Source organism: Sciurus carolinensis, chromosome 3 (genome assembly GCF_902686445.1).
Source record: "Sciurus carolinensis chromosome 3, mSciCar1.2, whole genome shotgun sequence".
Lineage (NCBI taxonomy): Eukaryota > Metazoa > Chordata > Mammalia > Rodentia > Sciuridae > Sciurus > Sciurus carolinensis.
Window position 1 is genome coordinate 115142543 of NC_062215.1, and position 27786 is coordinate 115170328.

The following is a 27786-nucleotide window of genomic DNA, read 5'->3' on the forward strand; positions in this document are numbered from 1 at the left end:
GTAGTAGGGGTTAGTGCTGTACTATGTCTTTTTTGGATGTGGGCACAATTCAACCCATAAAGTCATTGTAAAGGATTTAGTTAATTTTTTGGCATATGATAAGTTCTCCATGAGTGCTTTCTGCTGCTACATCCAAAGCGAAAACCTCTGTTAGGTCAGTATTCTTTCTTTCTTTTTTTTTTTTTTTGGTGGTGCTGGGAATCAAACCCATGGCCTTGTGCTTGCAAGGCAAGCACTTTGCCAACTGAGCTATCTCCCAGCCCCTGTTAGGTCAGTATTGTATAAGGCAGAGGGAGTTTTGGTTACTGCAGTAAAAACTGCTGTTTGACTCTATCTGTTCTCCCTTCTTCTACCATGACAACCTCTGATTTTTGTCTAGACTGTGGCCACCTAAAAGAGAACTGAAATTCATATGTTCACTTCTAGCTGCTGGTTGTCAGGTCTCTAAGTCTGACTCAGAGGATGCAGATGGAAGGTGTGTCCTTAAAGAGAAGGATGATAATACCTTGAGTTCTCTTTTGTCATTCTTTTCTGCTGAAGTGCAGAGACACATGGCAGAAAATGGAGTTTTATCCCAGAGTAATCACCTTTTGGAAGCTCCATATTGAAGATGGTTAGATAATAAAACAAGGGATGGGTTCCTGGTGGATGTGCCAGGTCTAGATTGTTCATGATGATGTAAAATGGAAATAAACTTCGATTTTGCTTAAACCATGGCTATTTCCTTTGTTGTTGTTGCTGTTTGTTTGTTTTTTGTCCCTTACAGACAATTGTAACTCTTTTAGTACACTTCTTCTGAGTACAAAGTCTATTAATCTAGTAGTAAAATAGGAGGAATTTAGTTAAAGAACTTTTTTAGATGCTATTATATAGAATTATGTAAAATAGGATGAATCCTAAAAAGTTCAACTAAATTCCTTTCAGAAGTAATAGAAGAGTTCCTTGTGTTCCATCAAAGGCTATGTACATTTTACCAGTATATGCCAGGATGAAAATAAACTATCAATTGTTGCCTTACTAATAAGCTTGGCTTACAGAGAAACCTTGACTTACAGAGCTAGGGGAATACTCTCTCTGTCAGTGTGGTATGGATGCTCTTCTGTGTGTCCTCTGTTTATACCGTTTGATTCTTAGGTATCTAGTCAGTGTTGCTGTCCGGGTCTTGCTTTGGGATCTACATGGAATTCTTAGTCTCTGATCATTAGCCTGTGGGCTGTAGCTCTGACTCTGACTTGAGTATACACTCAGTGTCTTCTACTCTACTGCCTGCATTTTCTGCATTTGTGATGGGAAATGCAATTGGGAAACCTGTATTTCTGTTAGTAAAAATTTTTTTTTTTTTGTATTGTGGATTGAACCAGGGACACTACTACTGAACTATATCCCCAGTCTATTTATTATTGTTATTTTAAAAAAATTTTGAAACTGGGTCTTGCTAAGTTGCTGAGGGCCTGACTAAGTTTCTGAGGGCCTCACGAAATTGCTGAGGCTGGCCTCAAATGTGGGATCCTCCTGCCTCAACCTCTTGAGTCTCTGGGATCACAGGCTTGAACCAGTGTGCCCAGCTTCACTGGAAATCTGAATTGAAAGTAATCCTTCTTGTTTCAGCTCATATTTTCTTTGTAAGATCATGAACCACCTCCCAGAGTCCAGAAGCTGGAGATGGATGTCTGCAATGGAAGGTAATCATTTCACACCCACTGTAAAGTGAATAACATGGTATAAAACAATAGGTGAGAAAACTGAGGTTTATCTTCAAATAATACCACCTTTTATCACTCACTAATAAAAATGCCAAGGATAAGCCCAAAGTGATAGGGCTGAAGAAATGAAATTGGGGGCCATATACACTTTCATGTTTTCTTTTTTTTTTTTTTGCGGTGCTGGGGATCGAACCCAGGGCCTTGTGCTTGAGCACTCTACTGACAGTGCTATCTCCCCAGCCCCACTTTCATGTTTTCTGGTCAAGGTGATCTATGAAGTTTTACTAGTATAAATAAAACCTCATTTAATTATTTTGACCCTTATTTTTTCCTTCTGTTTTAGTAAATTTCCATTTGTAACATTAAGTTAAGTTAGGCTGGGAGGAAGGATATTGCAAACACTCAGGATAGGCTGGTTAGTGTACCAGAATTTATGAGATAGTACTTACGACAATGTCAGCTAAATAAGTTGCACAACTAGAGAAGACAGTAGGGTGGCAATGTGGTAATAAAAGGATAAAGGCAGCTGGGACTGCGCATCCTTTCTGGGCTGGAAAATTGCCTTCTGATGGGTTTTCTGGAAATACTCCTTGTCATGAAGAATGGAAAGTAGGGCAAAATGCAAGAAGTGAGCAAAGAGACTAAAAAGAAAGTTGTTTCTAGAGCCCCAAGATGGCCCTTAATGTAGAAATATGTGACTGGCAAACTGTTGCCAAATTCCCAACTCTGACTTTTATCTTTCTTTCTGGCCTTAGCTGATTTTAAAAAAAATTATATTTGTTCTTTCTTTGATATACATGACAGTAGAGTATATTTTGATATATACATGGAACATAACTTAAACTAATTATGATCTCATTTTTGTGGTTGTATATGATGTGGAGTTTCACTGGTTGAGTATTCATATATGAACATAAGAAAGTTATTTCCAATTCACTCTGTTTTTACTATTCCATCCCACAACACTTCCCTTCATTTCCCTTTGTCTAACCAAATGAACTTCTATCTCCACCCACTTATTGGATGTTAGCATCAGTATATCAGAGAGAACATTTGGCCTCTGGTTTTTTGGGTTTGACTTATTTCACTTGACATGATATTCTCCAGTTCCAGCCATTTACCAGCAAATGCCATATTCATTCTTCTCTATAGTTGAGTAATACTCCATTGTACCACAGTATCTTTATTCATTCATTTGCTGAAGGACACCTACCTTGGTTCCATAGCTTAGTTATTGTGAATTGAGCTGCTATAAACATTGATGTTTGCTTTGCTGTAGTATGCTGATTTTAAGTTCTTTGGGTATATGCTGAGGAGTGAGATAACAGGGTCAAATTGTGGTTCCATTCCAAGTTTTCTAAGGAATCTCCATACTGCTTTCCAGAATGATTTTTGCCAATTTGCAGTCCACCAGCAATGTGTGAGTGTACCTTTCCCCCCACATCCTTGCCAACATTTATTGTCAATGTATTCTTGATGATTGCCATTCTGACTAGAGTGAGATGACATTGTAGTTTTTAATTTGCATTTCTCTAATTGTTAGAGATATTGAACATTTGTTCATATATTTGTCAACTATTCATATTTTTTTGGTATTAAGGTTTTTGAGTTCTTTATATATCCTGGAAATTAATGGTCTATCTGAGGTGCAGGTGGCTAAGATTTTTTCCCATTCTGTAGGCTCTCTGGTCATGTTCTTGATTGTTGCCTTTGCTATGAAGAAGCTTTTCAGTTTGATACTTTCCATTTATTGATTCTTGATTTCACTTCTTGTGCTTTAGGAGTCTTGTTGAGGAAGTTGGTTCTTGAGCTGACATGACTGAGAGTTGGGCCTACTTTTTCTTTTAGTGGATGCAGTGTCTCTGGTCTAATGCCTAGGTCCTTGAAACACTTTGAGTTGAATTTTGTTCACCGTGAGAGATAGGAGTTCGATTTCAATCTACTCCATATGGATTTCCAGTTTTCCCAGCACCATTTGTTGAAAAAACTTGCTTTTCTCCAATGTTTATGGTGCTTTTGCCTAGTACAAGATAACTCTATTTATGTGTGTATGTCTCTATGTCTTCTATTCCATTGGTCTTCATGTCTGTTTTTCTGCCAATACCATGCTGTTTTGTTACTATAGCTCTGTAGTATAATTTAAGGTCTGGTACTGTCATGCCTCCTGTATCACTTTTCCTGCTAAGGATCATTTATTATTATTCTGAGCCTCTGATTTTTCCAAATGAATTTCATGATTGATTTTTCTATTTCTATGAAAAATGTCATTGGAATTTTAATAGGAATTGCAGTAAATCTGTATAGCACTTTTAGTAGTATGGTCATTTTGACAATATTTATTCTGCCTATCCAAGAACATGGGAGATCTTTCCACCTTCAAAGGTCTTCTTCAATTTCTTTCTTTAGTGTTCTGTAGTTTTCATTGTAGAGGTCTTTCATTACTTTTGTTAGATTGATTCCCAAGGTTTTTTATTTGTTTGTTTTGTTTTTAAGATACTGTGAATAGTATAGTTTTCCTGATTTCTTTTTCAGTTGATTCTTCACTTGTGTATAGGAGTTCTGCCTATGGAATTTCCTTTCTCACTCCAGCAACCCCACCCTGAGGGTGGAGCAAGACTGGCACTCCAGATGACTTCACAAAACACTTCTGAGAAGAGGAGCTGAGAATCTTTTGAGCTCCCTTGTAAACAATTCTTTAACTTTTCATTGAGACTCTTTTTTCTTTTTTCCTTTTGTCTGCTTAATGGTGACCTTAATGGTTCATGAACATTTATACATATTCATATTTGATTTTTCTCCTAATTTCTAGCATTTTTGACCTCAGTTATTTTTCATGGATCAATATTTTGAGGACTAGAATGTTTGACTAGTTAGTAAATTTCAGTTTTGTTTTGTATTCTTTTATTTTTAATTTAATTTTTACTTTATATATATATATTTCTAGCATTTATGTTTTCCTTGATTCTCTTTCTCTCTTATCATCTGTTAATAGTCACTGTCTATTGTTTTCTCTTTCAATATTTCTTGAATTTTTTACTTCTATCTCCTCCCTCATAATTATCACATCCTACATCTCTTCTGCTCTTTCCCTGGACACCATTCAAAATTGTAAACCCTTTTGCAAACTTACTGTTTCTATTGTAGGCAATAACAGATTGTATCATTTCTGTTTATTGTGACTATTAACGTGGCAGATGTCATAGCAGCAAATATTGGGTTTAAATGTTGTATATTGTTTCCATTGGTTTTGCAGAACTCCTGGAAGCAGGGTTTAGGTTTAGTTATACTCTGGGATCTTTACTAAAATGCCAATTGGTCTGGAGATTTTAATTCAGTGCACCTCCAGGGCCCAGCAATTACCTGTCCATGTTGGAGGACTGCACCTCAGGGATCTCCCCTGAGTTCCACTTGTGTGGTGGAAGAGCTAATTCTTAGTCCTCTATGTCACCTGTAGATCCTGCATTTCCAGGTTTTTGACTTCAGTCTCCAAACTCAATCTCTCCCCTGTCACCCACCTTTTTGAATTTCTGGTCAGGCACATCTCTCCCTGTTGGTCCTGTAAGCAAGGAGGGGAAGGGGGAGAGTTAGTTGGGTTTCCACAGTCAGTAGTCCCCTGTGAAAACCTCTTTTCATGTTTGATTTTTCTGCTGCACACTCTATGTCTTGCAATGTGGGTTTGTCAGGTCTGTATATTGGGCCAAATTTGGGGTTGCCAGGAATTGGCTCCCCCAGCTGACATCCCCCATTTCACTGTTGCAAAATAGTTCCTTCCTCTGTCCTCTGTATGCAGCCAGGAGAGATGGGGCTCCATTCCTGCACAAGGATATTTTGTAGCATGCTTATCAGTTTAGTCAGGCAGTATCTTTGATCTCTAAACTCTCTGCACCCAGATACACCTCAGGTTTCCTAAAATACAGATTACTTTAATTCTCCTATCCCTCCACTTTGCTCATGGAAGGACTACTCTGGTTGGTGCCTCTGGCTGCAGTAGTGGTTGTGGCACTGGGGATTTCTTCCTTATTACATCGCATCCTGAGACCCTGATCTGCTTTGAATTTCCAATATTAAATTCCAATAAAGTCCTCCCATCTCTCTCTTTTTTTTTATTCACCCACCTTGCTGAGAAGCCGCCTATCTGCTTTCTTAGTTTCATACCATTAAGCACCCAGGAAAGTGATCTTCTCTATCCTGCCATCTTAAAACCCCTTAGGTAATTGTTTTGCTCCTAAAATAATAATACTCAATTCTTTTACTTCATGCTACAGGTAAGTGCCAACATGTCTGTGGAAATAGTAAGCTTCTTGAGGGAAAGGTTCATATATACATTGCTGCTGTTGAGTTTATTTTTATTTAACCTTACACAGTGACTCATACAGTACTACTGCTCATTAAAAATATATCAAATGGAAGAAATGCTCTCAAGAGAAATTAGCTAGCAAAAAGCTTTGTTGTTAAGTGACAGTAAGTTTAATATGGACAGTCAATAAGAACCATCAGGAGAATATTTAAGTCTTGGAATTATTATGCTTATGTGCTTCTAGAGACTGAGAGAATGAGAGAGGTCTGGATCATCTTCATTTATTAATATAACCAGAGTATTAAAAATTAAGTTTTAAAAATAGGTGACACAAATCAAAACTACACTGAGATTTCATCTCACACCAGTCAGAATGGCAGTCATCAATAAAACACGTAATAATTAATGCTGTAGAGGATGTGGAGAAAAAGACACACTTACATTTTAGGTGGGATTGTAAGTTAATACAATCACTGTGGAAATCAGTATGGAGATTTCTCAAATCACTGGAAATGGAACCACCATATGATCCAGATATACCACTCCTTGGAATTTATCCTAAAGAATTAAAGACATCATACTTCAGTGATACATGCATACCCATGTTTATAGCAGCACAATTCACAATAGTCAAACTATGGAATGGATAGCCAACCCTAGGTACAGATAAAGAAAATGTGGTATATATACACACAATGGAGTTTATTTACCCATAAAGGAAAATAAAATTATGTCATTTTCAGAAAAATGGATGTAACTGGAGACCATTATGTTAAGCAAATCAAGTTAAACTCATGAGGTTAAGGGTCATAGGTTTCCTCTCATATGAGAAGCTAGAGAGGAAAAGGAAAGGAAAGATGGGGGCAGATCTCATGAAAATCACAGGGAGATCAGTAGAGGAAAGGGTCTAAGAGGTGGAAGATGAAGAGGGAGGGGGAAAGTGCTGGGAGTGATTTGGGCCAAATTATGTTGTCATGTTGTGTATTGTGTGCAGGTACAAATATGTAATAAAAATTCCATTAGTATATACAGCTATAATTCACCCAAAAAGTAGAAAAAAGAGAAATGGGTTACACATAATTGTGATACATTTTTTAAATGTTTCCATTTAACATTAAATTTGCTTTACTCTTAACCCCTAAATATAGTGTATTATCATTGTGTTATTGATATAATTATAGGATGTGTTAAAATGTATTTACTCAAAGCTTATGAAATTGGGTTCATATTATAGTGAAACATGAATTTGAAGTTGATTATGAATGACATATTTTAATTGTAGTGTATCCATATTGCTGCATATAACCTCATTTAGAGTTAAGGTCTAAATTTGAGGTTCTTCAAGCACTGAAGGCTCAAGTCAAATGGCCCTTCTCAATTCTGTGACAGTCACTTTTTATCTTAGAAATATTTAGTAGAAGTATATTTTTAAGAAGTAGAGTACACCCAAAAGACTAACAGTGAAAGTATAAATTGTCTACTCAATAGGATTACTCTCTCATCTTCTATAAGGAGAGGAAGAATATAGTAGGCTCCATGATCAACCTAATGTGGTCACATATTGGGAAGATCACTGGTGTTGACTAGAAAAACAGTGTAGGATCCACTGGACATACTTAATTTCATTTTGTGATCATTACTAGTTAATGGGTAAGGTTCCATATTATGACAACTCTATAGGTTCTGAAAACAAGTTATGTCACTGTACTTTGGAGCCATTAGTGGATGACTAGCTTAATTAGGAAGTGTAAATGATATACCAAATAAGTGAAATATGTATTTACTGTGCAATTTAAAGGAAGAAGTGATCATAAGAGAGTGGGGTGGTCAGAGACATTTGATGGAAGACTAGAAACAGAATTTAGCCTAGTGAAGATGAAATTTATCTTGTAAGTATTAATACCTTGATCTTGCACTTGAAACCAACTTCTGTACCCTAGGTCAACATGAGAACATGTGGGTTATTTCAACTCATTTCAAAAAGTTCTTTTAATTAGAAATTCAAAAACAATTCAACAATGTAATGGCTCTGAGAAAAAAGTCTAGTGCAAATATTAAGTGAAAGTATTTGAATAAACTACGGTAAACAAGGAAGGTGAGAATGAAAGCCATTTATGCTGGTCACACCACACGTGGACTATTATTTTCAGCTCTGGAAGACACACTTTGAGAAAGTTACAGACAAACTGGGACCATTTCAGGGGAAAGAATTCAGAAAAATAAAGTGATACTATTATTGCACCTTTTCATAGGATACAATGCTCATACATTATGCTTATGATGCTTTAAGTAGGTGAAGAAGATAAGACAGAGATTTAGTGGGTTGTTCAATTGTAAATATCTTTACAATTGAATTGCTTAGAAATGTACTTGAGTGAGAAATTCCTACTGGAAATATTTAAACCTAGGCGTGACCATTGGTCAAGAAAGTTGTAATACAGATTTTTAGAGGGTGATGAAAGATGAAAAAGGGTGCTAGGTGTTATCTTTGCTTGAAAGTAACAGAAACTTCCTTGAGCTTCCTTGGAAGTGGGGAGGGTAGCGGTTAGAAGAACTGGATCTAGAATTAGAGAAACTGTTGAGGTTCCAGGTAGTCCAGAAGGTTTCCTTTCTCTGTCGAGACAGCATGATTTTTTTCTCATGGAATACTGGCTTCACTTTGTAGGACTGCTTCATCCTTCTCTTGCTGCTGACCAGCTGGTTATTCAATTCTCCCAGGGAAAGTCAAGGAAGGGAATCTGACAGGCTTAGTTAAATACCTTCACCTCTGTTGAGCACAGCCTCTTGAGCTACACCTTCCCCTAGGAGGATGCCAGCTGTTAAAAGTTATACTTAGAAACATTAAAATTCTAAAAAAAATTATTTGAGAGTGATTCATGAATCTGGTAGTGCCAAACCACAAGTGGTTTGGCCTCTACAAAAGCGTGCAAGACAAACACTTTCATAAGATGAGAAACAAGACAAAGAAAATATTTAATGGTTTAAAGTGAAACAGTAGCTTGAGAGTCCCTAATGAGATCCACATCACTCAAATGGCCTCAACAGTAAGCATTTAACCACTTAGTGATGAGTTCTTTGACTTTGATCTTTTCCAGTTTGGCAGTATGAGTCACAGATTTTGGACCCAGGACATTGCTTCCCTAGTGATGGCGGATCTTATCATAACTGTTATTGTACTTGGTTCTTATATCTTCCACCAGTCTAGCCAGCGCTCCTTTGTCTTCAGAGTTAACTCATGTGAAGGCACAGTGATGTCTATCTTACCTGAACTAAATGTCCCAGTCTACCCTTCCTTTTGATAATGCAAAAAGAAGATAATGCTAAATGTAAGACTCCTGTCTTACAACGTAGGGAGGATAGGAAGACAGCTAGTTCTATGGGGTTCAAGCTATGTGCAGTCACCACCAGCAGAGTCTTTTCATTATGCACCAAGGTGGTCAAAGGACTGCTGGTCTCTTGATGGGGATGTTCCTTTTGCCCACAGCTTCTCCGTAGTATGGCTAATGGTTTCCATTTCTTCAATTACTTTTTATTTGACCTGTACTTGTGAGCTAGCTTAAGCAGGTAGATGAATGCATAGCCGTTCAAAATCTGGGTGAAGCAGTTAATTGCCAGAGGCACTTTCAGTTACTTATGGAAGATAGCCCTTTACTGCTGCAGCGGGATGTAGCAGATTCATTTGAGGAAAAGTGCAAGGGCCCTTTTGAGTTGCACATGCTGTCCAGTGCCATTGTTGGGCTTTTTTTCAAACAAGGAGATTTGCCACCTTACTGGTCTCCTGCTTTTTTAGGAGAGCAGGATGAGGGCCACTTTCTTCCCCTTGACCTTCTTTCTTTTTGGCATCCTGGGTGACTAGAGGAAAGAGAGAGCAATTCATTATTTTAACATAGTCTAGGGGAGAGCACTTCTTGGGCTAGGTGGCAAGCCCTCATCCAGTCAATGACTGGAACATTGGACCAGTTCCCTACAAAGCAAGGGGGAATGAATATAAGGAAATTCACTTGAGCTAAAGGTAGGTCTTGGTCAGTGACCTCCACCATGACTAGTATATATGGAAACACTGGATAGTTTAAAGTTTTTTCTTGAACTTATTTCTCAATTCCATGATAGGATGTAAACTGGACCTTGGACACTGGAAGATGAAGGGAGGGTATAGCAATTCCTGGTATGGGGAAGGAGGCAAAAATATGTATTATTAGGGTAAATAAAATGACAAGGAGAAAGAGTTGTGTGGAACCAGATAAAAGTAAGAGCTGATTAGCTTTATTTATTATTACTCATTACTTTTTGGTTTGTTATATTGTATTTTATCACATATTTATACTTTTGTTAACTATGGCAGTACTATGGGCATATAACCAAACAAAGAGTAGTAAAGTTATTCAATTTGCAAAGATGGAAAATATTTTTTAGGTCACGAAGTACTTACCAGATGTACTGCCTCACTCCTGTAATCCCAGAGACTTAGGAGGATGAGGCAGGAAGATCTCAAGCTCAAAGCCAGATTCAGAAATTTAGGGAGACTCTCAGCAACTTACTGAGACCCTAACTCAAATATAAAAAATAAAAAAAACAATGGGAAATGTGGCTCAATGGTTAAGCACCACTGAGTTCAATTCCTGGTACAAAAAACAAAACAAAAACTACAAAGCATTGTTAGAATATGATGAGTCAAAAATGCTATGTTGTAAATGACTTCATTCTTGAATGACTGACGTGTTTGAAGTCCTTTATTAAGAAATGGAGTGATGCAAGATGTTTTTTCTCTTGATTATTTTTTTTTTTTACTTTTTAATCTATTTTTAAGGCATCTTTTTAAAAAATTTCTATTCATTTTGCTTTTTTCTTAAAAATAGCTTTATTCATTGTTATTATAACCTATTTCATACTAACATGAGAATCTAAGATATTTTCTAAAAAAAATGTTAGCATGAGCACAGTGAACACTTGCCACATAGCAGACAGGAACTCAGCCTTAGTTTTAAAATACGTTTTAAAATAGTTCAGGCAAAATTTCAAAGAACCCTTTTAGATTTGTTATAAATACTGCTATCTTCTTTATCTCAGTGTCCAGAAGGACCTGAATTTCTCTCAGGGCCAAAAAAGAACAGTTCAGACAATAACCTCATTTCCATTATCTTGCTTCTCAGGGGCCTGCCTCAGGTGTGGAGGGAAGCACAGGACAGCAGATCTCTTACTGAATCTTTTCATGCCTGGTAATCGTCTGGCCTTAAATATGTCCAATACAAAGGCAGAAAAAAAAAAGTAATTAACATGAAACATATTAAAAATGAAATATAAAAAAATTACAAAAGGTATGTGATTTGCCAGTATTTTATTAAGAATTTTTGCATCTATGTTCATCAGGGATATTGGTCTGAAGTTTTCTTTCCTTGATATGTCTTTGTCTGGGATTGGTTTCAGGGTGATACTAGCATCATAGAATGAATCTGGAGGGGTTCCCTCCTTTTCTATTTCATGGAATAATTTGAGGAGTGTTTTGGGGAGTTCTTCTCTGAAGGTCTGGTAGAACTCAGCTGAGAATCCAAGATCAGGTGGAGTTCATCCCAGGGATACAAGGGTGGTCATACATACAGAAACCAATAAACATAATTCATCACATCAATCGACAAGAACCACAAGAATATCTTTTTTTTTTTTTTTGCAGTGCTGGGGATTGAACCCAGGGCCTTGTGCTTGCGAGGCGAGCACTCTACCAACTGAGCTATCTCCCCAACCCATCACATGAATATCTTAATAGCTGCAGAAAAAGTATTTGACAAAATACAGCATCCATTCATGTTTAAAACACCAGAAAAACTAGGGATAGTATAACATACCTCAACATTATAAAAGCTATATATGCTAAACCCAAGACCAATATCATTCTAAATGGAGAAAAATTGAAATCATTCCCTTTAAAAACTGGAACAAGACAAGGATGCCTTCTATCTCCACTCCTATGCAACATAGTCCTTGAAAGCCTCGCCAGAGCAATTAGACAGAAGAAAGAATTTAAAGGGATACAAATAGGGAAAGAAGAACTCAAACCATCCTATTTGCTGATGACATACTTCTATATTTAGAAACCCAAAAAACTCCACCAGAAAGCTTCTAGAAGTTATAAATGAATTCAGCTAAGTACCAGGATATAAAATTAACACCCACAAATCAATTGCATTCCCATACACCAATGACGAATCAACTGAAAAGAAATCAGGAAAACTATCCTATTCATGATAGCCTCAAAAAAAAAAAAAAAAAAAAAAAAAAAAACCTCGGGAATCAATCTAACAAAAGTGATGAAAGACCTCTACAATGAAAACTACAGAACACTAAAGAAGGAAACTGAAGAAGACCTTGGAAGGTGGAAGGATCTCCCATGTTCTTGGATAGGCAGAATTAATATTGTCAAAATGGCTATACTACCTAAAGTGCTATACAGATTTTCTGCAATTTCTATTAAAATTCCAATGACCTTCTTCATAGAAATAGAAAAATCAATCATCACATTCATTTGGAAAAATCAGAGGCCCAGAATAGCCAAAATAATCCTTAGCAGGAAAAACAGCATGGTTTTGGCAGAAAAACAAGACATGAAGATCAATGGAATAAAAGACACGGAGACATACACACATAAATAGAGTTATCTTGTCTAGGCAAAGGTGCCATAAACAAACATTGGAGAAAAGTGAGACTTTTCAACAAATGATGCTGGGAAAACTGGAAAGTCTCATGTAGTAGATTGAAATCAAACCCCTATCTTTCGCCATGCACAAAATTTAACTCGAAGTGTTTCAAGGACCTAGGCATTAGACCAGAGACCCTGCATCTACTAGAAGAAAAAGTAGACCCAACTCTTCCTCATGTAAGTTCAAGAACCAACTTCCTCAACAAGACTCCTAAAGCACAAGAAGTGAAATCAAGAATCAATAAATGGGAAGTATCAAACTGAAAAGCTTCATAGCAAAGGCAACAATCAAGAACATGAACAGAGAGCCTACAGAATGGGAAAATCTTAGCCACCTGCACCTCAGATAGACCATTAATTTCCAGGATATATGAAGAACTCAAAAACCTTAACACCAAAAACCAAATAACCCAATCAATAAATGGGCAAAGGAAATGAACAGGCTATTCACAGAAGAAATATGAATAGTCAACAAATATATGAAAAAATTTCAATATCTCTAACAATTAGAGAAATGCAAATTAAAAACTACACCGATAGTCCATCTCACTCTAGTCAGAATGGCAATTATCAAGAACAAAAGTAGCAATAAATGTTGGCAAGGATGTCGGGGAAAAAATACACTCACACATTGCTGTTGGGATTGCAAATTGGTGAAGCCATTCTGGAAAGCAGTATGGAGATTCCTTAGAAAACCTGGAATGGAACCACCATTTGACCCTGTTATCTTACTCCTCAGCATATACCCAGAGAAAATCAGCATACTAAAGTGATGCAAACACATCAATGTTTATAGCAGCTCAATTCACAATAACTAAGCTATGAAGCCAAGGTAGGTGTCCTTCAGCAGATGAATGGATAAAGAAAATGTGATACATATGCACAATGAAACATTACTTAGTCATAAAGAAGAATGAAATTATGGCATTTGTGGTAAATAGATGGAACTGGAGACTATCATGCTAAGTGAAGTAAGCCAATCCCAAAAAACCAAAGGTGGAATGTTTTCTCTGATATGTGGAAACTGACTCATAATAGGCAGGGAGTGGAGGGGAGGGAGGAGAGGAGGTTTACTGGATTGGACAGGGGGGTATGGGGGGAATGAAGGGGGTATGGGAATGGGAAAGACAGTTGAATGAATCAGACATAACTTTCCTATGTTCATATACGAATACAGGACCAGTACATGTTACAGGATACCAATACAGGATCATGTACAACCACAAGAATGGGAAGTTATACTTCATGTATGTATGATATGTGATGTATAACTGAAAAGAACAATAAATGATTTTGTACTTCACAACAAACTCTGAAATTATTATTCCATTTTTGATCTATGATAAGTTTTGCTTAGTTCATTCTTAACTGTGAACCAACTTTTTTGTTGTTTTGTTCCAGGGATTGAACCCAGGGGTGCTTAAACTTTGAGCTACATCCCCAGTTTATTTTATCTTTTATTTTGAGACAGGGTCTCACTAAGTTGTTTTGTTAAGGTGCCATTCCCAAATCTCCAAATAATTCTCCAGGTCCCTTGAAGGTAAAGACAAAAACTTTATTTCCAGCCGGGGCCAAGAGTGTAGAGAACCAAGCAGTTCTGCAACCTCGACCCTAATTGAGGGTAGGAATACACTTATAAGGCCTAAAACCACAAAGAAGTCAGGCTAGGGAAGTGATCATAATTACAAGGTACATTTCTTTTTTTTTTTATTGTAAACAAATGGGATACATGTTGTTTCTCTGTTTGTACATGGCATAAAGGCATACCATTTGTGTAATCATAAATTTACATAGGGTAATGCTGTTTGATTCATTCTGTTATTTTTTCCCTTCCCCCCCACCCCTCCCACCCCTCTTTTCCCTCTATTCAGTTCTTCCTTCCTCCATTCTTGCCTCCCTCCCTAACCCTAACTCTAACCCTAACACTAACCCCTCCCACCCCCCATTATGTATCATCATCCACTTATTAGCGATATCATTCGTCCTTTGGTTTTTTGAGATTGGCTTATCTCACTTAGCATGATATTCTCCAATTTCATCCATTTGCCTGCAAATGCCATAATTTTATTATTCTTTATGGCTGAGTAATATTCCATTGTATATATATACCACAGTTTCTTTATCCATTCATCAATTGAAGGACATCTAGGTTGGTTCCACAATCTGGCTATTGTGAACTGAGCAGCTATGAACATTGATGTGGCTGTATCTCTGTAATATGCTGATTTTAAGTCCTTTGGGTATAGGCCAAGGAGTGGGATAGCTGGGTCAAATGGTGGTTCCATTCCAAGTTTTCTAAGGAGTCTCCACACTGTTTTCCAGAGTGGCTGCACTAATTTGCAGCCCCACCAGCAATGTATGAGTGTACCTTTCTCCCCACATCCTCGCCAACACCTGTTGTTGCTTGTATTCTTGATAATTGCCATTCTAATTGGGGTGAGATGGAATCTTAGGGTGGTTTTGATTTGCATTTCTCTTATTACTAGAGATGTTGAACATTTTTCCATATGTTTGTTGATTGCTTGTAGATCTTCTTCTGTGAAGTGTCTATTCATTTCCTTAGCCCATTTGTTGATTGGATTATTTGCATTCTTGGTGTAGAGTTTTTTGAGTTCTTTATAGATTCTGGAGATTAGTGCTCTATCTGAAGTATGATTGGCAAACATTTTCTCCCACTCTGTAGGCTCTTTCTTTGCATTGCTGATAGTTTCCTTTGCTGAGAGAAAGCTTTGTAGTTTGAATCTATCCCAGTTATTGATTCTTGCTTTTATTTCTTGTGCTATGGGAGTCCTGTTGAGGAAGTCTAGTCCTAAGTCGACATGTTGAAGATTTGGACCTACTTTTTCTTCTATAAGATGCACAGTCCCTGGTCTGATTCCGAGGTCCTTAATCCATTTTGAGTTTAGTTTCGTGTATGGTGAGAGATATGGGTTTAGTTTCATTCTGTTGCATATGGATTTCCAATTCTCCCAGCAGCATTTGTTGATGAGGCTATCTTTTCTCCATTGCATATTTTTGGCTCCTTTGTCTAGTATGAGAAAATTGTATTTATTTGGGTTTGTGTCCGTGTCCTCTATTCTGTACCATTGATCCACCTTTCTATTTTGGTACCAATACCATGCCGTTTTTGTTACTATTGCTTTGTAGTAGAGTTGAAGATCTGGTATTGCGATACCCCCTGCTTCACTCTTTCTGCCAAGGATTGCTTTAGCTATTCTGGGTTTCTTATTCTTCCAGATGAATTTCATAATTTCTTGCTCTATTTCTGTAAGGTACATCATTGGGATTTTAATTGGAATTGCATTGAATCTGTATAGCACTTTTGGTAGTATGGCCATTTTGACAATATTAATTCTGCCTATCCAAGAACATGGGAGATCTTTCCATCTTCTGAGATTTTCTTTAATTTCTTTCTTTAGTGTTCTGTAGTTCTCACTGTAGAGGTCTTTCACCTCTTTTGTGAGATTGATTCTCAAGTATTTTATTTTTTTCGAAGCTATTGTGAATGGGGTAGTTTTCCTAATTTCTCTTTCTGAAGATTCATCACTTATGTATAAAAATGCCTTAGATTTATGTGCATTGATCTTATACCCCGCTACTTTACTGAATTCACTTATGAGATCTAAAAGTTTTCTGGTGGAATTTCCTGGTTCCTCTAAGTATATAATCATATCATCAGCAAACAGGGATAGTTTGAGTTCTTTTCCTATTTGTATCCCTTTAATTTCTTTGGTCTGTCTAATTGCTCTGGCTAGAGTATCAAGGACGATATTGAAAAGAAGTGGTGAAAGAGGGCATCCCTGCCTTGTTCCAGTTTTAAAGGGGAATGCTTTCAGTTTTTCACCATTTAGAATGATATTAGCCATGGGCTTAGCATAGATGGCCTTTACAATGTTAAGGAATGTTCCCACTATCCCTATTTTTTCTAGTGTTTTGAGCATGAAGGGGTGCTGTATTTTATCAAGTGCTTTTTCTGCATCTATCGAAATAATCATGTGATTCTTGACTTTAAGTCTATTGATATGGTGAATTACATTTATTGATTTCCTGATGTCGAACCAACCTTGCATCCCTGGGATGAAACCCACTTGATCATGGTGCACTATCTTTTTAATATGTTTTTGTATGCGATTTGCTAAAATTTTGTTGAGAATTTTTGCATTGATGTTCATTAAGGATATTGGTCTGAAATTTTCTTTCCTCGATGTGTCTCTGTCTGGTTTAGGTATCAGGGTGATATTGGCTTCATAGAACGAGTTTGGGAGGGTTCCCTCCTCTTCTATTTTATGGAATACTTTGAGAAGTATTAGAATGAGCTCTTCTTTAAAGGTTTTGTAGAACTCAGCTGAAAACCCATCTGGTCCTGGACTTTTCTTTGTTGGTAGGCTTTTGATGACTTCATCTATTTCATTACTTGAAATTGGTCTATTTAAATTGTGTATGTCCTCTTCGTTCAGTTTAGGCAATTCATATGTCTCTAGAAACCTGTTGATGTCTTCAAAATTTTCTATTTTGTTGGAGTATAGATTTTCAAAATAGCTTCTAATTATGTTTTGTATTTCAGTCGTGTCTGTTGTGATATTTCCTTGTTCATTCCGAATTTTAGTGATTTGGGTTTTCTCTCGTCTTCTCTTTGTTAGTGTGGCTAAAGGTTTATCAATTTTGTTTATTTTTTCGAAGAACCAACTATTTATTTTTTCAATTTTTTGTATTGTTTCTTTTGTTTCGTTGATTTCAGCTCTGAGTTTAACTATTTCCTGTCTTCTACTACTTTTGGTGTTGGTCTGTTCTTTTTCTAGGGCTTTGAGCTGTAGTGTTAGGTTGTTTATTTGTTGAGTTTTACTTCTTTTATTAAATGAACTCCATGAAATAAATTTTCCTCTAAATACTGCTTTCATAGTGTCCAAGAGATTTTGATAATGATGTTTCTTTGTTCTCATTTACCTCTAAGAATTTTTAAATTTCCTTCCTAATATCTTCTGTTATCCATTCATCATATAATAGCATATTGTTTAATCTCCAGGTGTTGGAGTAGTTTCTGTTTTTTACTCTTTCATTTATTTCTAACTTCAATCCATTATGATCTGATAGAATACAAGGTAGTGTCTCTATCTTCTTGTATTTGCTAACATTAGCTTTGTGGCATAATATATGGTCTATTTAGAGAAGGATCCATGTGCTGCTGAGAAGAAAGTGTATTCACTCTTGGTTGGATGGTATATTCTATAAATGTCTGTTAAGTCTAAATTATTGATTGTGTTATTGAGATCTATGGTTTCTTTGTTCAATTTTTGTTTGGAAGATCTGTCCAGTGGTGAGAGAGGCGTGTTAAAATCACCTAGTATTATTGTGTTATGGTCTATTTGGTTTCTAAAATTGAGAAGGATTTGTTTGACATACATGGGTGAGCCACTATTTGGGGCATAGATGTTTATGATTGTTATATCTTGCTGATTTATGCTTCCCTTAAGCAGTATGAAATGTCCTTCCTTATCCCTTCTGACTAACATTGGCTTGAAGTCCACATTATCTGAAATGAGGATGGATACTCCAGCTTTTTTGCTGAGTCCATGTGCATGGTATGTTTTTCCCCATCCTTTCACCTTTAGTCTATGGGTATCTCTTTCTATGAGGTGAGTCTCTTACAGGCAACATATTGTTGGATCTTTCTTTGTAATCCAATCTGCCAGTCTATGTCTTTTGATTAATGAATTCAGGCCATTAACATTCAGGGTTATTATTGAGATATGATTTGTATTCCCGGTCATTTGGTTCATTTTTAAAATTTTATTTATTTATTTATTTTTTTGACACAACTTGGTTCCTCCTTTATTTGACAGTTCCTTTAGGATAATTCCTCCCTTTGCTGATTTGCTTCTTTGTTTTTTATCTCTTCCTCATGGAATATTTTGCTGAGAATGTTCTGTAATGCTGGCTTTCTTTTTGTAAATTCTTTTAGCTTTTGTTTATCATGGAAGGATTTTATTTCATCATCAAATTTGAAGGTAAGCTTTGCTGGGTATAAGATTCTTGGTTGGCATCCATTTTCTTTCAGAGCTTGAAAAATGTTGTTCCAGGCCCTTCTAGCTTTTAGGGTCTGGATTGAAAAATCTGCTGATATCCGTATTGGTTTCCCCTGAATGTAATTTGGTTCTTTTCTCTCACAGCCTTTAAAATTCTGTCTTTATTTTGTATGTCAGGTATTTTCATAATATTGTGCCTTGGTGTGGGTCTGTTGTAATTTTGTATATTTGGAGTCCTATAAGCCTCTTGTACTTGGTATTCCATTTCATTCTTCAGATTTGGGAAACTTTCTGATATTATTTCATTGAATAGATTGTTCATTCCTTTGGTTTGTTTCTCTAAGCCTTCCTCAATCCCAATAATTCTCACATTTGGCCTTTTCATGTTATCCCATAGTTCTTGGAGATTCTGTTCATGATTTCTCACCATCTTCTCTGTTTGTTCAACTTTGTTTTCGAGGTTAAATATTTTGTCTTCAATATCTGAGGTTCTGTCTTCCAGGTGTTCTATCCTATTGGTTGTGCTTTCTATGGAGTTCTTAATTTGGTTTATTGTTTCCTTCATTTCAAGGATTTCTGTTTGGTTTTTTTTTTTAATATCTCTAACTCTTTATTGAAATGATCTTTTGCTTCCTGTATTTGCTCTTTTAACTGTCGATTGGTGCTATCATTCAATGCCTGCATTTGCTCTTTCATCTCATCATTCAATGCCTGCATTTGCTCTTTCATCTCATCATTCAATGCCTGCATTTGCTCTTTCATCTCATCATTCAATGCCTGCATTTGCTCTTTCATCTCATCATTCAATGCCTGCATTTGCTCTTTCATCTCATCGTTTGCTTCTCTGATCATTTTATTTTTTTTTTTTTTTTTTTTTTTTTTTTTTTTTTTTTTTTTTTTTTTTGATTGAATAACAGGAAATATTTTTTTAAAAGAGATAAATGGAAAAGAAAACAGTAACTGAATTTAATTATAGAGTGAATAGCAAGGATAACTACAATTCTTGAACATTGATTAATAATTTTAAACCTTTCATGCTAATTTAGGCTATAGCACATTACACAGTTGCTGCATACACTTTATATATACAGTTTTTGAGTACCTGGGATTGAACCCAGGGGCACTTAACCACTGAGCCACATCCTCAGTCCTTTTTATTTTTTTATTTTGAGACAGAATCTCACTAAGTTGCTTAGAGTCTCACTAAGTTGCTGAGGCTGGCTTTGAACCCTTGACCCTCCTGCCTCAGCCTCCAAAGCCATTGGGATCAGAGGCATGCGCCCCCTATGCCCAACCATGAAACTTACTTTTTTTTTTTTTTTTATTGTGAACAAATGGGATACATGTTCTTTCACTGTTTGTACATAGAGTAAAGGCATACCATTTGTGTAATCATACGTTTACATAGGGTGATGTTGGTTGATTCATTCTGTTATTTTTTTCCCCTTCCCCCCACCCCTCCCATCCCTCTTTTCCCTCTATACAGTCCTTCCTTCCCCCATTCTTGCCCCCCTCCCTAACCCTCACTCTAACCCTAAAACTAACCCCTCCCACACCCCATTATGTATCATCATCCACTTATCAGCGAGATCATTCTTCCTTTGGTTTTTTGAGATTGGCTTATCTCACTTAGCATGATATTCTCCAATTTCGTCCATTTGCTTGCAAATGCCATAATTTTATCATTCTTTATGGCTGAGTAATATTCCATTGTATATATATGCCACAGTTTCTTTATCCATTCATCAACTGAAGGGCATCTAGGTTGGTTCCACAATCTGGCTATGGTGAATTGAGCAGCAATGAACATTGATGTGGCTGTATCTCTGTAGTATGCTGATTTTAAGTCCTTTGGGTATAGGCCAAGGAGTGGGATAGCTGGGTCAAATGGTAGTTCCATTCCAAGTTTTTTAAGGAATCTCCATACTGCCTTCCAGAGTGGTTGCACTAATTTGCAACCCCACCAGCAATGTATGAGTGTACCTTTTTCCCCACATCCTCGCCAACACCTGTTGTTGCTTGTGTTCTTGATAATCGCCATTCTGATTGGGGTGAGATGGAATCTTAGGGTGGTTTTGATTTGCATTTCTTTTATTACTAGAGATGTTGAACATTTTTCCATATGTTTGTTGATTGTTTGTAGGTCTTCTTCTGTGAAGTGTCTGTTCATTTCCTTAGACCATTTGTCGATTGGATTATTTGTAGTCTTGGTGTTGAGTTTTTTGAGTTCTTTATAGATTCTGGAGATTAGTGCTCTATCTGAAGTATGATTGGCAAAGATTTTCTCCCACTCTGTAGGCTCTTTCTTCACATTGCTGATAGTTTCCTTTGCTGAGAGAAAGCTTTTTAGTTTGAATCTATCCCAGTTGTTGATTCTTACTTTTATTTCTTGTGCTATGGGAATCCTGTTGAGAAAGTCTGGTCCTAAGCCGACATGTTGAAGATCTGGACCTACATTTTCTTCTATAAGATGCAGGGTCTCTGGTCTGATTCCGAGGTCCTTAATCCATTTTGAGTTTAGTTTTGTGCACGGTGAGAGATATGGGTTTATTTTCATTTTGTTGCATATGGATTTCCAATTCTCCCAGCACCATTTGTTGAAGAGGCTATCTTTTCTCCATTGCATATTTTTGGCCCCTTTGTCTAGTATGAGGAAATTATATTTGTTTGGGTTTGTGTCCGTGTCTTCTATTCTGTACCATTGATCTACCTGTCTATTTTGGTACCAATACCATGCCGTTTTTGTTACTATTGCTTTGTAGTAAAGTTGAAGTTCAGGTATTGCAATACCCCCTGCTTCATTTTTCCTGCGAAGGATTGCTTTAGCAATTCTGGGTTTCTTATTCTTCCAGATGAATTTCATAATTGCTTGCTCTATTTCTGCAAGGTACATCATTGGGATTTTAATTGGAATTGCATTGAATCTGTATAGCACTTTTGGTAGTATGGCCATTTTGACAATATTAATTCTGCCTATCCAGGAACATGGGAGATCTTTCCATCTTCTAAGGTGTTCTTTAATTTCTTTCTTTAGTGTTCTGTAGTTCTCATTGTAGAGGTCTTTCACCTCTTTTGTGAGATTGATTCCCAAGTATTTTATTTTTTTTGAGGCTATTGTGAATGGAGTAGTTTTCCTAACTTCTCTTTCTGAAGATTCATCACTTATGTATAAAAATGCATTGGATTTATGAGCATTGATCTTGTATCCTGCTACTTTACTGAATTCACTTATGAGTTCTAAGAGTTTTCTGGTGGAATTTCCTGGTTCCTCTAAGTATATAATCATATCATCAGCAAATAGGGATAGTTTGAGTTCTTCTTTTCCAATTCGTATCCCTTTAATTTCTTTGGTCTGTCTAATTGCTCTGGCTAGAGTTTCAAGGACGATATTGAATAGGAGTGGTGAGAGAGGGCATCCCTGCCTTGTTCCAGATTTTAGGGGGAATGCTTTCAGTTTTTCACCATTTAGAATGATATTAGCCATGGGCTTAGCATAGATGGCCTTTACAATGTTAAGGAACGTTCCCACTATCCCTATTTTTTCTAGTGTTTTGAGCATGAAGGGGTGCTGTATTTTATCAATGCTTTTTTCTGCATCTATTGAAATAATCATGTGGTTCTTGACTTTAAGTCTGTTGATATGGTGAATTACGTTTATTGATTTCCTGATGTTGAACCAACCTTGCATCCCTGGGATGAAACCCACTTGATCATGATGCACTATCTTTTTAATACATTTTTGTATGCGATTTGCTAAAATTTTGTTGAGAATTTTTGCGTCGATGTTCATTAAGGAAATTGGTCTGAAATTTTCTTTCCTCGATGTGTCTCTGTCTGGTTTAGGTATCAGGGTGATATTGGCTTCGTAGAATGAGTTTGGGAGGGTTCCCTCCTCTTCTATTTCATGGAATACTTTGAAAAGTATTGGAATGAGCTCTTCTTTAAAGGTTTTGTAGAACTCGGCTGAGAAACCATCAGGTCCTGGACTTTTCTTTGTTGGTAGGCTTTTGATGACTTCTTCTATTTCATTACTTGAAATTGGTCTATTTAAATTGTGCATGTCCTCCTCGTTTAGTTTAGGCAATTCATAGGTCTCTAGAAACTTGTTGATATCTTCGAAATTTTCTATTTTGTTGGAATATAGATTTTCAAAATAGCTTCTAATTATGTTTTGTATTTCAGTCGTGTCTGTTGTGATACTTCCTTGTTCATTCCGAATTTTGGTGATTTGGGTTTTCTCTCGTCTTCTCTTTGTTAGTGTGGCTAAAGGTTTATCAATTTTGTTTATTTTTTCGAAGAACCAACTATTTATTTTGTCAATTTTTTGTATTGTTTCTTTCGTTTCAATTTCGTTGATTTCAGCTCTGAGTTTAACTATTTCCTGTCTTCTACTACTTCTGGTGTTGGTCTGTTCTTCTTTTTCTAGGGCTTTGAGCTGTAGTGTTAGTTCATTTATTTTTTGAGTTTTACTTCTTTATTAAATGCGCTCCATGAAATAAATCTTCCTCTAAGTACGGCTTTCATAGTGTCCCAGAGATTTTGATACGATGTTTCTTTGTTCTCGTTTACCTCTAAGAATTTTTTAATTTCCTTCCTAATATCTTCTGTTATCCATTCCTCATATAATAGCATATTGTTTAATCTCCAGGTGTTGGAGTAATTTCTGTTTTTTGCTCTTTCATTTATTTCTAGTTTCAATCCATTATGGTCTGATAAAATACAAGGAAGTGTCTCTATCTTCTTGTATTTGCTAACATTAGCTTTGTGGCATAATATATGGTCTATTTTAGAGAAGGATCCATGTGCTGCTGAGAAGAAAGTGTATTCACTCTTCATTGGATGGTATATTCTATAAATGTCTGTTAAGTCTAAATTATTGATTGTGTTATTGAGATCTAAGGTTTCTTTATTCAATTTTTGTTTGGAAGATCTGTCCAGTGGAGAGAGAGGCGTGTTAAAATCACCTAGTATTATTGTATTGTGGTCTATTTGGTTTCTGAGATTGAGAAGGATTTGTTTGACATACAAGGGTGAGCCACTGTTTGGGGCATAGATATTTATGATTGTTATGTCTTGCTGATTTATGGTTCCCTTAAGCATTATGAAATGTCCTTCTTTATCCCTTCTGATTAACTTTGGCTTGAAGTCCACTTTATCTGAAATGAGGATGGATACCCCAGCTTTTTTGCTGGGTCCATGTGCATGGTAAGTTTTTTCCCATCCTTTCACCTTTAGTCTTTGGGTATCTCTTTCTAAGAGATGAGTCTCTTGCAGGCAACATATTGTGGATCTTTCTTTTTTATCCAATCTGCCAGTCTATGTCTTTTGATTGATGAATTCAGGCCGTTAATATTCAGGGTAATTATTGAGATATGATTTGTATTCCCGGTCATTTGACTCATTTTATTCATTTATTTGCTTATTTTTGACACGACTTGGTTCCTCTTTATTTGAGAGTTCCTTTAGGATATCTCCTCCCTTTGCTGATTTGCTTCTTTGTTTTTCATTTCTTCTTCATGGAATATTTTGCTGAGAATGTTCTGTAGTGCTGGCTTTCTTTTTGTATATTCTTTTAGCTTTTGTTTATCATGGAAGGATTTTATTTCATCGTCAAATCTGAAGGTAAGTTTTGCTGGGTATAAGATTCTTGGTTGGCATCCATTTTCTTTTAGGGCTTGAAAAATGTTATTCCAGGCCCTTCTAGCTTTTAGGGTCTGGATTGAAAAATCTGCTGATATCCGTATTGGTTTCCCCTGAATGTAATTTGGTTCTTTTCTCTCACAGCCTTTAAAATTCTGTCTTTATTTTGTATGTCAGGTATTTTCATAATATTGTGCCTTGGTGTGGGTCTGTTGTAATTTTGTATATTTGGAGTCCTATAAGCCTCTTGTACTTGGTATTCCATTTCATTCTTCAGATTTGGGAAACTTTCTGATATTATTTCATTGAATAGATTGTTCATTCCTTTGGTTTGTTTCTCTAAGCCTTCCTCAATCCCAATAATTCTCACATTTGGCCTTTTCATGTTATCCCATAGTTCTTGGAGATTCTGTTCATGATTTCTCACCATCTTCTCTGTTTGTTCAACTTTGTTTTCGAGGTTAAATATTTTGTCTTCAATATCTGAGGTTCTGTCTTCCAGGTGTTCTATCCTATTGGTTGTGCTTTCTATGGAGTTCTTAATTTGGTTTATTGTTTCCTTCATTTCAAGGATTTCTGTTTGGTTTTTTTTTTAATATCTCTAACTCTTTATTGAAATGATCTTTTGCTTCCTGTATTTGCTCTTTTAACTGTCGATTGGTGCTATCATTCAATGCCTGCATTTGCTCTTTCATCTCATCATTCAATGCCTGCATTTGCTCTTTCATCTCATCATTCAATGCCTGCATTTGCTCTTTCATCTCATCATTCAATGCCTGCATTTGCTCTTTCATCTCATCATTCAATGCCTGCATTTGCTCTTTCATCTCATCGTTTGCTTCTCTGATCATTTTAATTATGTACATTCTGAACTCCCTTTCTGTCATTTCTTCTGCCATGCTGTCATTGGATTTTATTGATGTAACATGTAGATTTGTTTGGGGCATTTTCTTCCCTTGTTTTCTCATATTGTTCAGTAATCAGTGGGTCCTTAATATATTGCAGATTTCCTCTATCGACTTATAATGTCCCTGAAGATTGCTAGTATATCCCCTCTTATCCTTCAGTAGCCTGAAGTCTTGGAGGAAGTTGATAATGCAGAGCTCCATGAAGAAGCTGCCTCTCCAGGGGTGGTGACCTCAGGTGGTGTATATTCCCTGCTAGTGGGCAGAGGTGCCTCCACTTGTTGACCAATGGTCATCCAACGGGAAACTAGGCTGTGGGCTGAGGCAAGGCCTGTTTGTGCCTGTGTCTCTGGTTTTACCGTCCCTGTGAGAAAACCTCTCCCGGCAGGGAAGACTCACTCGGTGGGGACGTCTCGCTGGTCAGTTGCCCTCCTAGAGGTTCCCCTCAATCTACAACTACTGCCTGGGCTGGGCTGTCTTCCTCTGCAACGATCCCACGGGCCCGGACCTACCTTCTGGGCCTGGGAGCCTCACCCTTCGCAGATGAGTCTCCTTAGGCTGCCTCTCCTCAGAGAATCTGCCCGCAGTCCTGGAAACTTCGCTCTGCCCCTAGGCGTGTCTCAGTGCGGCTCTTTCAGCAAGAAGCCCATCATGGGACCCTGCTCTGCACCTAATCGCCTGGCTATATGGCCCCTCCTCTGAGCCACCACCTGGAGCCCCGTACAATAGCTCTGAGACCCAGAGACCCGCCACACACCTCCTCCTCTGGACAGCCACCCGGTTTCTGACGCAGTCACTAGGAGTTCAAGCAACTCACTTCGCGTCTCCTCCTCCCGCCAACCGCCCATAGCCCTAGGCAGTCACTCCGAGTCCAAGTGACCCACCCTGTTCCTCCTCCTCCTCGGGGTAGCCCCCCGGGTGTTCAGGAGTGATTGCTTTGAGTTCAAACAACTCACCACTCGCCTCCTCCTCTGGCAACTGCCTGTGGCTCTGATGCAGTCACTCCTAGACTAAGCCACCCGCCGCGCTCCTCCTCTTCCTCCGGGCAACCCCCGGTGTTCAGAAGCGGTCGTTCTGAGTCCAAACAGCTCCCCACGCAGCTCCTCCTCAGGCAGCCGCTCGGAGCCCCAGTGGTTGCTCCGAGTCCAAGCGCTGTGCTGCGCCGCCTCCTCTACGATGATCCCAGTTGTCCGTGTTCACCGCTCCAGCGGGTGGAGGGGCATCTCGCCGAGCAACTCTACTTCACAAAGTTCCCTGCGTTCAGGGGCTACCGCCCCATCCAGGACGCCTCCCCAATGGGAGAGACTCACCCGGCGGCTTTGAGTTGGTCCCAAGTCTCTCACTATCTCCTCTTTTGAATCCTGCGTCCTGGAGCAACATGAAATGCAGCCGCCCTCTAGTCCGCCATCTTGAAACCCCTCCAAGGTACATTTCATACAAGTGGAAAGTCACAAAAAAAAGTCATATAGTCATATTCTCAGAAAAACAATTTTGCATTAGTCCCATAGAGCAAGGATATTGAGGTCAGTGTGCAAGTGGGTGAGGGTGGAGGTGTTAGCTTCCATGACAGTGGGCTCATGTGGAAGGGGGGCCAACTTCACACAGGGTGAGGTGTCCGAACAAAATGGGGGTATGACTGGGATAATTTTCAAATCCGCCCATAACAGTTTAAGGTCTGAAAAAGTTGCTGAGATTGTCTTTGAACTTGTAATTCTCCTGCCTTAGCCCCCTGATCTGCTGGATTACAGGCATGCACCACCACACCTGGCTTGAACCAACGCCTCTTTTGTATGTGATACTGTCAGTTGATGAGATTTAAGAGAGACAACTCCTTCAGTGATTTCAGAGATAATAACAATTATTCAGTAGAGAATCGTTGTCTTTAGTAGTTACAAAGTTCCTAATACATTTGTAACATCTCATGTTCTGGTCCTTCAAGAAGCAGCAAGTCCAGGACTTAGGATCAATTTTGTTGGGAGCTCAGATCTGTGGAAGGTCACTTGGGCCACATAGTATTTATGGTAAGTTGCATTTTGGATGCAAATATTCAAAATAAATTTTTTTCTTTTATGCCTTCAGTTAGCTCAAATAGAATTAACTTCAGATAGGAATCAAGGAATTCCAATTTGTTTTTCTTTTCTCCTCCTTTATTTTACCCTGCATTCCACTAATTTTCTTAACCTCCTTTCATTCCTCTTTCTTTCAGAGACTAGATTCTGTTTTGGATGGGGTTCTGTCAAGTCTTTACTGTTTCCTGCCAGGAGAATTCTCATTTGCACAATAGAAATAAGAAAAGGCTAACTTTTTGACACTATTGACTGCTCCTTCCACCTAACATGTGTGCACAGTTTCTATTTGCTCTTCTCAGGACTCCTTCCTCACCATTTAAATATTTAACATCTACCCTTCCCACACACATACTTTAAGGAAGAGAACGCTCGCAGATGCATCTTTTAAAAAATGGCTCTGTTCCCAGTCATAACTGACTGACTGAGGTGGTGAAAGGTTCCAGATTTTCTAGGTAATC

At 37.6% G+C, this 27786-nt stretch overlaps 1 pseudogene; it reads right to left on the reverse strand.

Annotated features, from left to right (window-relative positions):
- Nucleotides 1-9038: 9038 nt before the first annotated feature.
- LOC124979475 (60S ribosomal protein L7a-like) lies at nt 9039-9843 on the reverse strand (annotated as a pseudogene).
- Between the last annotated feature and the right edge of the window lie 17943 nt (nt 9844-27786).